The following is a 9,057-nucleotide window of genomic DNA, read 5'->3' on the forward strand; positions in this document are numbered from 1 at the left end:
CAAGCATTACTCAAGATCGAAGACAATAGCAGTTTTCGCCAAGTAAAGGCCACTCCGTTTGACGGTAACACGTCTTGGACCAATTACGTTAAATATTTTAAGGCAGCCGCTAGATTGAATAATTGGTCGGATAACGAAAAAGCAATGAACTTGACCATTGCACTGCGAGAAGATGCCTTAGATGTACTCCAGACAATACCTCTCTAAGAAACATGCAATATGGTCACAAATATCTAGAACACCTATACTAATCGCAGCTGAGAACTGAACGCAAAAGCGTGACAAAACTCTTTAAGACTACGAGGTAGATATTGCCTGACTTCTCCGATTCGCTTATCCATCAGCACCAGAGAATATGATGGAATGTTTGGACACACAGGCATTCATTTATGGCCTGTGTGACCATGATATACAGAGGACACTTCGATTAACCTTTCCAAACACTTTGTTAGATGCCCGACATTTCCGACGACAGAAAGTGGTGGTAAATACATCCTAATCGTGATAGATCATTTCACAAAGTGGGTGGAAATTTATGCGTCTTATGTCTTTTTGTTTATTTGATTGTTTATTTTCTAGAATTTCTTAGAAATTTGTTTTGGGTATATAAACGAGTTTGATTAGCGGATTTTATTTTAGTTTATAATTAAAAAGTCATTAGTGATAAGTGAAACATTATATAAGTTAGTTGAGTCTAGTGTTAATGTATAAATTAGGGGAATAAAAGACAGTGTTTATAAATTCACCCCACTGATAGAAATAAAAAAACCTTACTATTACTTTAGCTTAGGAAAGTTCCTTTCAGTACTTACCACGGTGATGGAAACAGTAAAATTTCACACACAATTTTAAAGTTGAAAAATGGGTTTTAATGGCGTTCAAATACTACAGGACTTGAATTGTCTCTTTGATATCAGTTGACACCATTTCTTTAAAAGTTTTATTTCAGTGTAATATATTCACAACCACTAATGTCATTGAACGTTTCTTCGTCATACTTGATTTTAATTACTCTTCCAGCTGCTTACAGTTTATACTTATAGTTTATTTTTGTTAATTCCATTCATATCTTTGTGCTTGAACAGAATTCCAAAAAGTTCTGTGAAAGTTTGAAATTGGGTGAACTTTTCACTCACTCTTGAAATCATCGTATCGAAAATTGGGTAGAAGTATTCTATCAAAACCTTTTTTCGGTAGTAGAATCTTAATTCGAGCGCACATCATAACTCCCTTCCTTCCTTCTCAAAATCACTTAGATTTCTTTTGTTCCTTTGTCAAATCTCCTTGAATTTTGGCTCGATTTCAAGTGTTATAATGAAGTTAACCATGCCCCCCTCCCGAAATTTGATCAGGAGATCGATCAGAGAAGATAGTGATTATGTTTTTTAATATCCTTGACTTCTGACTGGAGATTTATGTTATGAATATCAGAATCGTATGTACCTCAAATAGTTCGTCTTTAATTTCTTCGAATCATTGAAAAAAAACTGACATGTATATTTAATCTATTATTTAGAGTAACTTCATTGCTCTTTAAATAATAATTTTACCTTCTGAAATAACATTAAAAGTAAACTAAAGAGTAGTAGTACAGTACTATTTATTGTTTACCTGTTTATCGAGTCTCAAATTAAATCTACTATTTCTAAAATTGAACAAAACTTTTTATCTTGATAATAAAATACTTTTGATTGTGAAAATAAGTTGTAGTGCAAGTAAATCAGATATAATAAAAATTACCTTATAAATATAACTAATCTTGCAGAAAATATGATTAAAACAATTAAAATTATCACGTTAATATTTCACTTCATGTCAAGAGTAGGTATTGGAAGTAGAGGGGCAATAAATATTTTTACCCTCGACTTTTGTATAATGTACTTGTCTGCATGCTCGACCTTAATTACCGATTAATAAATAATATATTTCTGCTGTCATATACTTTCTTGACTTAGCTATACTATAGTCTTTCCGGAAAAAATTAGCTTTAATAATATTATCATGTAAAACACCATAAAATATTTTTAATTTAGGTCTATACACATAAGATAATTGTAGAAGTAAATTTTCCTAGAGCAGATTCGAACCTGAATCCTGCAATTTGAATGTATTGTTAATAACAGTATTGTACGTTCTTATTTCTCAGTGTTTTAATATTTTATCTCAAATTTTATTTGAAATCCGAATAAAAAAGAATGTAGAAAAAAGTGATTTTATTCAACACTACCAGAAGAGGAGCTGCTGGAGTTGCATCATTAAATACATGAATTTTGGATTGGCAAAAGAGATTATTGATAACTATAAATCAATACCATCCTGTAAATTAGATACCTAATATTTGTAATTAATACATAAATTTTTGAGTTTATTATTATGAAAATGAAGAATAATATATTGTATGAAATATTTGTTAAATTAAATTAATAGTGTTTCTAATAATGTAACAAGATTTTTCAACAAAAAAACTATTTAGTAGTCGAGGATAAAGTATAGTAATCTATTCGTGTATAATGAGTTATTATTCGCTCGGTAAACTTCTCCTCGTGAATAATAACCTTCATTATACACATGTAAATAATTTTCTATCATATGAAATTATGTTCAGCTCTTATACTTATCAATTTATGTTCATTGTCTGCTTACGAGATTTTATACTGTCCCGCATACCCCTACTTAAGATCGGCCCTGATTGAATGTCAAAGTGATGTCATGCAATCATGTCAAAATAGCACAATAACGATTTTCTACAACAAGATGGACCTACAAATTGCTAAAATAAGGGGCAATTATCTGTTTAAAATGTACAACAACATATATTTACCAACCATCGACTCTAATGTTGAACCTGATCGATCCTATGAGGATTATTTTCCAAGTGAATAATGTGACGGTTTAATGTAGTACCTACTGGAAATATGTAGCAAAATTTGTTGGATATCATATGTAGCAATCGTGTACCTCCAAAATATGTGATTTGGAAGCATCTACCGCTTCTTCAGGTGTATAAAAACGTTGACCTCATCAATTCGATATTTAGATGATGTGTGAATGGGACGGTGACGAAATGTCTTGTTATTCTAAACAAACAGGCTATAACTTACTATCAAATTCTAAATAGACAAAATTTATAAATAGCCTTTCCTAAAAATTATTTAGGAGAAATACTTTAAATAAACCGCCTGCTACTGAAAAAATTATAAGTAAATAAACATCAAACGAGTTCCATTTAAAAAAAATGTGAAAGAAGCCACCCTAAAAGCGCCGCACGAATTCGCCGAATTTTTAAAAATCCATAGTGGCTGGACAGGGCCTAATTTTACGAACTTGTTCGTAGCATTAATTAGTACAGAATCGAAGTTTGTGATGAGAAATATTTGTAGAGAAAAGTGATAGATCTCGCAATAATTCAATCGCTTTTATCATCTAATCATTTACATAGTTTATTTTAGTCTACAATTACAAATTGTAATTTGTTATTTTTCAATAGAGAAAAATTTTCATAGAAGTTTGAACGTGAATATGTCAAATCTGACACTGCCATCATGAAGTTTGACATTTTTAATGGTGAACGTACTCAGATCGCGTTGTTATACGAGTGCTATTTGAATTAAATTATCAGTTTTTATTTTTTTTTGAAGTCTTACATCAATGTCAAATAATTCAATAAACTGAAACTGTTTTTTAAACAAAAAAACAAAAGACATTATTTTCTTAATTTTTAAATAACTCTTTAACATCCTCCCACCTTTGTGTTAATTTTTAACTCAAAAAATTTATATTTTAATACAAACAAGCACAAAGAAAATAATTTCTCTTTTTTAACAAAATTAATCATCTACTCCAAATCTCTTAGGTGCTTTTATTTGTCTTCTGTATCTTGTTGTTATTACCCCTTCTTTAAATGAATTATTTTCTTTGTCTTGATCTTTTTCTGGCAATATTATTTTCTTTACTTTAGTCAATTTAACTCCTTTTTCAACATTTCTCTGAAGGACCATCTGTTCATTTGGCGACTGTACATACAATTGATAAATTCATTGCACTGGCCGAATAAGTTCTCCATTCGCAGTCTTCAATCTAACAATTCGTGTTTCTGAGTCTTTTCCAGGTATTATTTCAATAACTTTAGAAACTCTAAAAGTTTCTAATTATCATTACCAACGAGAACAATATCACTTAGTTGTACCTTGGATTTATGATTTGCTTGTGTTTGTCTTCGTGATAATTGACAAAGATATTCAACTCGACTCTTTTAAAATTCCATTGTTTCAATACAATCCAAATCAGGCACTTCTGTTCCTTTTGCTTCCATTAAGAACATAGCTGGGGATAACGGTTTGGTTCATTAATATCATCTGAATGGTAGGTTATTGGTCTCGATTTAATTATCGCTTCACAATCACATAGAGTAGTACACATCTCTTCATAAGTCAAACTTAATCGCTTGAGTACTTTACGAAGTAATTCTTTCATTACACGTACCAATCTTTCCCACCAACCACCCCACCATGCAGCTGATGGAGGATTAAAGAACCATTTTATCTTTTCAACTGAATTGTACTCTATCAATTTATCCCAATTAATTTTGAGTAAACAATTCTTTGTAGTAGTAAAATTTATACCATTATCACTATAAATTAAAGTAGGCCCATTTTTGCGTGAAATAAAACATCTTAACCCCTCTAGGAAAGCATCTGTAGATTAGAGGTTACTAGTTCCAAATGCCCAGCCCGATAAACAGCACAAGTGAATAAACATATCCAACTCTTCTGATTTTCTTTCAAATTAACTGGACCAGCAAAATCAACACCCGATATTTCAAAAGGTACTGTATCATTCACTCTGTTTCTTGGTAAAGCTGTAGGTTCGGTATCAACATGAGAAGTTTTGTATCTTTTACAAATAATACATTTATTCATTACTGTCCTAACAAATTTTCTCCCAGCATTTTTCTCTGATTTTATTTAACACTGTTTGTACACCTGCATGTTGTAGTTTTTCATGAATGTTTTATTAGACTCAAAACAACAGAATGATTTGGATTTAATATTATTGGTTCAAGAAAATCAGACTTATCATCTCGATTAGATATTAGTGTCTTTGCTCTTAATAACCCACTCTCGTCTACATGCGGTCTAAAATCTTTGAATCAAGGATCTTGATTTCAAGAAACACATTCCTTGTGAACAAGTCATAGTACGATTTTATCAGCATTATAAAATTCTTTAACAGAAAGAGTTCTCCTTGATTTCTTGATTTAATATTGACTTGAGCGTTATAAATGAATATTTTTATTCAACCAAACATTCTCACGATTTTACTGTATTATGTAAAATAATTAAAATGCCATTCATCATTATCTACCTTATTTACATCGCTTTCCTTCATTGTGGCAGCTTTAGAAATATTATTAAAATTAACATCATCTACAGATTCATTTTTAGTTGCTGATTTCTTCAATTCACTATTTATTTCTTCATTATTAATATAATATTCGCTAACAGGCCATTCTTCAAAGTTATAAAGCCAATCTGGTCCCTCCCACCATTTTGACTCAATCAAATGACTAGTTGTCCACCCTCTAGAAGGAAGATCAGCAGGATTCAAAACTCCTGGTACATATCTCCAACATTTAATATTTGTTATTTTACAAATTTCTTGAACATGATTCCAAACAAAAGTAGCCCACTGTCTTTCTTGTTGTATCCATGTTAATACTGTCGTTGTATCATAATCTCTTGTTGGTCATAAATCATAGTTTCAAGCACAGATTTCATCAGTCTTGAGCAATAGTTGCTGCAAGACGCTCTAAACGTGGAATAGTCATCTTTTTACTTGGAGATATTCGTGGTTTAGCAGCAATCAGTTGTATTTTCGTATCTGTTTCAGTCTGTGTTCTTATTTAAATCACTGCCGCATAAGATACTTGACTAGCATCGACGAAAACATGAAATGAAGGCTGTCTCTGTTTTATGAATACTAGAAACTCAACGTGGAATCTTCACTTCTTCCAATAATTTTAATTGATACCAATTTTCAAAATCTTCTTTAATTTCTTGAGAAACTTCAATATCTTATTTTTAAATATTAATTTTCTACAACAATAACTTGGGTAACAATAATACTGGACAAGCAAAACCGATTGGATCAAATATTTTATGACTGATTGATAAAATAACTCTCTTTGTTATTTTTTTTTAAATTTTTTTAGATAAATTTGAGAATCTTAACATTAAAATATCGTTTTTCTTGTCCCATATAAGACCTAGAACCGATATTAACGGATGAGGCTCTTCGTTAAGAGTATAATTTCACCCTCCTAAGTTGAAACCACCTCCTGCTATTAATTACGTTGATGCTCTTGATTTGATTATCGATGTCAACATGTTCTTGCACTTCTCCTCTTTTGATAATAACACCAAATGTAATTTAATAGTAGTAGCTAGTATAAACGGAATACTAGTTACTCCAAATACTACTCGTGAATGTAGTAAAACTTCAATAACATCATTCTTCCACCACAAAAAAACGTAGGACATTCCGAACTTTTAGAGTAACGCTGATCTGTAAGAATGCTTTTTCAATATCGGATATTACTCCTATTTCTATCTCTCTGAAACGTAAAAGCTAGAAGGAATTAATTCTATTAAATTAGGATCTGTTCCTAAACATTGATTTAAAGATATTCTATTTTTAGATTTTGCTCATGTATCAAATACTGGTCTCAATCTTGTTGTACTATTAATTTTCAACATATGTCGATGAGGAAGATAATGGCCCCAAGAGCTTTCTTCATCAACTGGAACTCTTTTAATGATACCTTCATCTAACCATTTCATTTTCATAAAGTCCTTGTTTCTTCAATTTATCTGTCGTAATTTGTAATCTTCTTTGAGCTATTTCTTTATTTGATTCAAGTTGGGGATGATTTTCTTTCCATGGAAGACATACTTCATATCTTTTATCATTATTAATAATTATAGTTCTTTCACGAATTTCTTGTTCATGTAATTTTATTTTGTTTCAATAGAATCAGTGATTCCTATAACATCCAAATTCCATAAATTTGAAATATCAGCTTCTTGTACATACATCGATGTTACAATTAATGCTGCATCATTTTTATAATAATTTTAAGTAGACGTCTTGCCCATCATATTCCAACCAAGCCTTGTTTAAATTGCTACGTTCTAAGTTATGTAATCTTCCAGTCATTAATTTTCCAAGCACATCTGCACCAATCAAAACATCAATAGGATTAGAAGTTTGACTCACATCAATTAATTTAATATTATTACTTGATAATTCTTGAGCCCATGGTCCATTATTAATACTAGCAATCCCATGAAAAATTATATCTTGATCAAACGCCATAAAATTGCAAGCATACTGATTATTTAAGCTTTCAATTAAATAACCTTTATGGTTTTGTGGTTTTGTTTTGGTTACACCAAACAGTAAATGACAACTTGATTCTTACAATGTGATTGATACTTCATTTCTTCCGCTACTCGTTTTGAAATATATGCGTTTTTCATCTCCATTTTTTAATATTACCCGGACAGTTTGAAGACAAACTTCTGGTATTAATCACAAATTAGCTAAGTTGGTTTATTTATTCTACGTACTTGAATCTTTTTTGGTTGTTTTCTTCCCGCACCTTTGACATTTTGAGTTGATTTTACAAGCTTGTGTTTTGTGACCTGGTATCAAACAATTGAAACAACAAATCTTTTCTTTAACAATGTTCCATTTATCATAAAGTGTCATCTGTTCGCTTTTCCACATCTTGAACTCCAATGTTTATCGAAACGACTTTTTAAACTATCAATAACTTCATCATAATTATCAATTGTTGGTGGGTAACTGTTTACTAAATCAGCTGCTCTTGAATTCGGAATAATTGCTTGAGTCAAATACTGGAACTTATCTTCTTTAGTTATACTCTTATCATCATGAATGTATTTAAATTGACTCCAAAACTGCAAGCAGGCTTTTAAATCACCATCGAATTTCTTTAATTCAATTTTTGGTAACTTAAATTTTCTTTTAGAATCATTATCAGTGGTCGGAGCATTTTGGAAAATTTGTTGTCGTTGTTCCTTCCGGTTGATTTTGTGGTTTATAATATATATATATATATATATATATATATATATATATATATTTAATAACATTAATTTTTGCACGTGAATATTTACTTGTATCTTCATCTTCCATTATTTTCTCATGATCATCGTTTTTAGCCGCTAATTCTACCATAGTTTCATTTCATATTCAATGCATAGAGCTCAAAAGATCTAGCCTCTAATATTTGAAAAGCGACTTGACTTCAAAAATAAATTCCTCTTGATTTATTTCTTCGTTGAACACCGAAAACGCTGATCGTGCTGCTTTTCTGCTCCTTTTTAATTTGTCTAATAGTACGTTCGTCATTTTTTCATAACCAAATTTTCAATCCTTATCACACTTAAATAAGTCTTGTCACTGTCGCTACTAATGTTTTGATTAGATTAAAAATTATTAATAAATAGTCGTTTCTTAATTAATTAAACTTTTAGACAAATACTTCCATTTGAAATCAATTATCAGTTTTTATTTTTTCTAGTTTTACATCAATGTCAAATAATTCAATATGAAACCGTTTATTAAACAAAAAAACAAAAGACATTAATTTCTTAATTTTTAAATAGGGGACTCTTAACAGCGTGAACGTCTTTTCCATCAAAATAAGCGGTATGTGAAGTCAGTTGTCAAGCGGACTGGACTAGGTTTGCTTGATTATGAGGATTTATGCGAAGGCTATGTCTATGGGAAGCATAACCATGACATATTTCATGACCGTCAGGACAGGCCCAAGAAATGCAGTGAATGGATTCATGCGGATATATGTTGGCTCTTTCAGGATGACTCAACTGGGGGTCTCGTTACTTTCTTTGCTTGAAGGATGATTCCTCTGGGTATTTTTCCTTAAGCAGAAGTCCGAGGTGGCTGCTTGCTTGGCTACATTGAGGCCCCAATGAGGCAAAAAATGCTCGTAATTTTGTATAAGAAGTT

The sequence above is a fragment of the Diorhabda sublineata genome, chromosome 2 (assembly GCF_026230105.1).
Source record: "Diorhabda sublineata isolate icDioSubl1.1 chromosome 2, icDioSubl1.1, whole genome shotgun sequence".
Taxonomy (NCBI): domain Eukaryota; kingdom Metazoa; phylum Arthropoda; class Insecta; order Coleoptera; family Chrysomelidae; genus Diorhabda; species Diorhabda sublineata.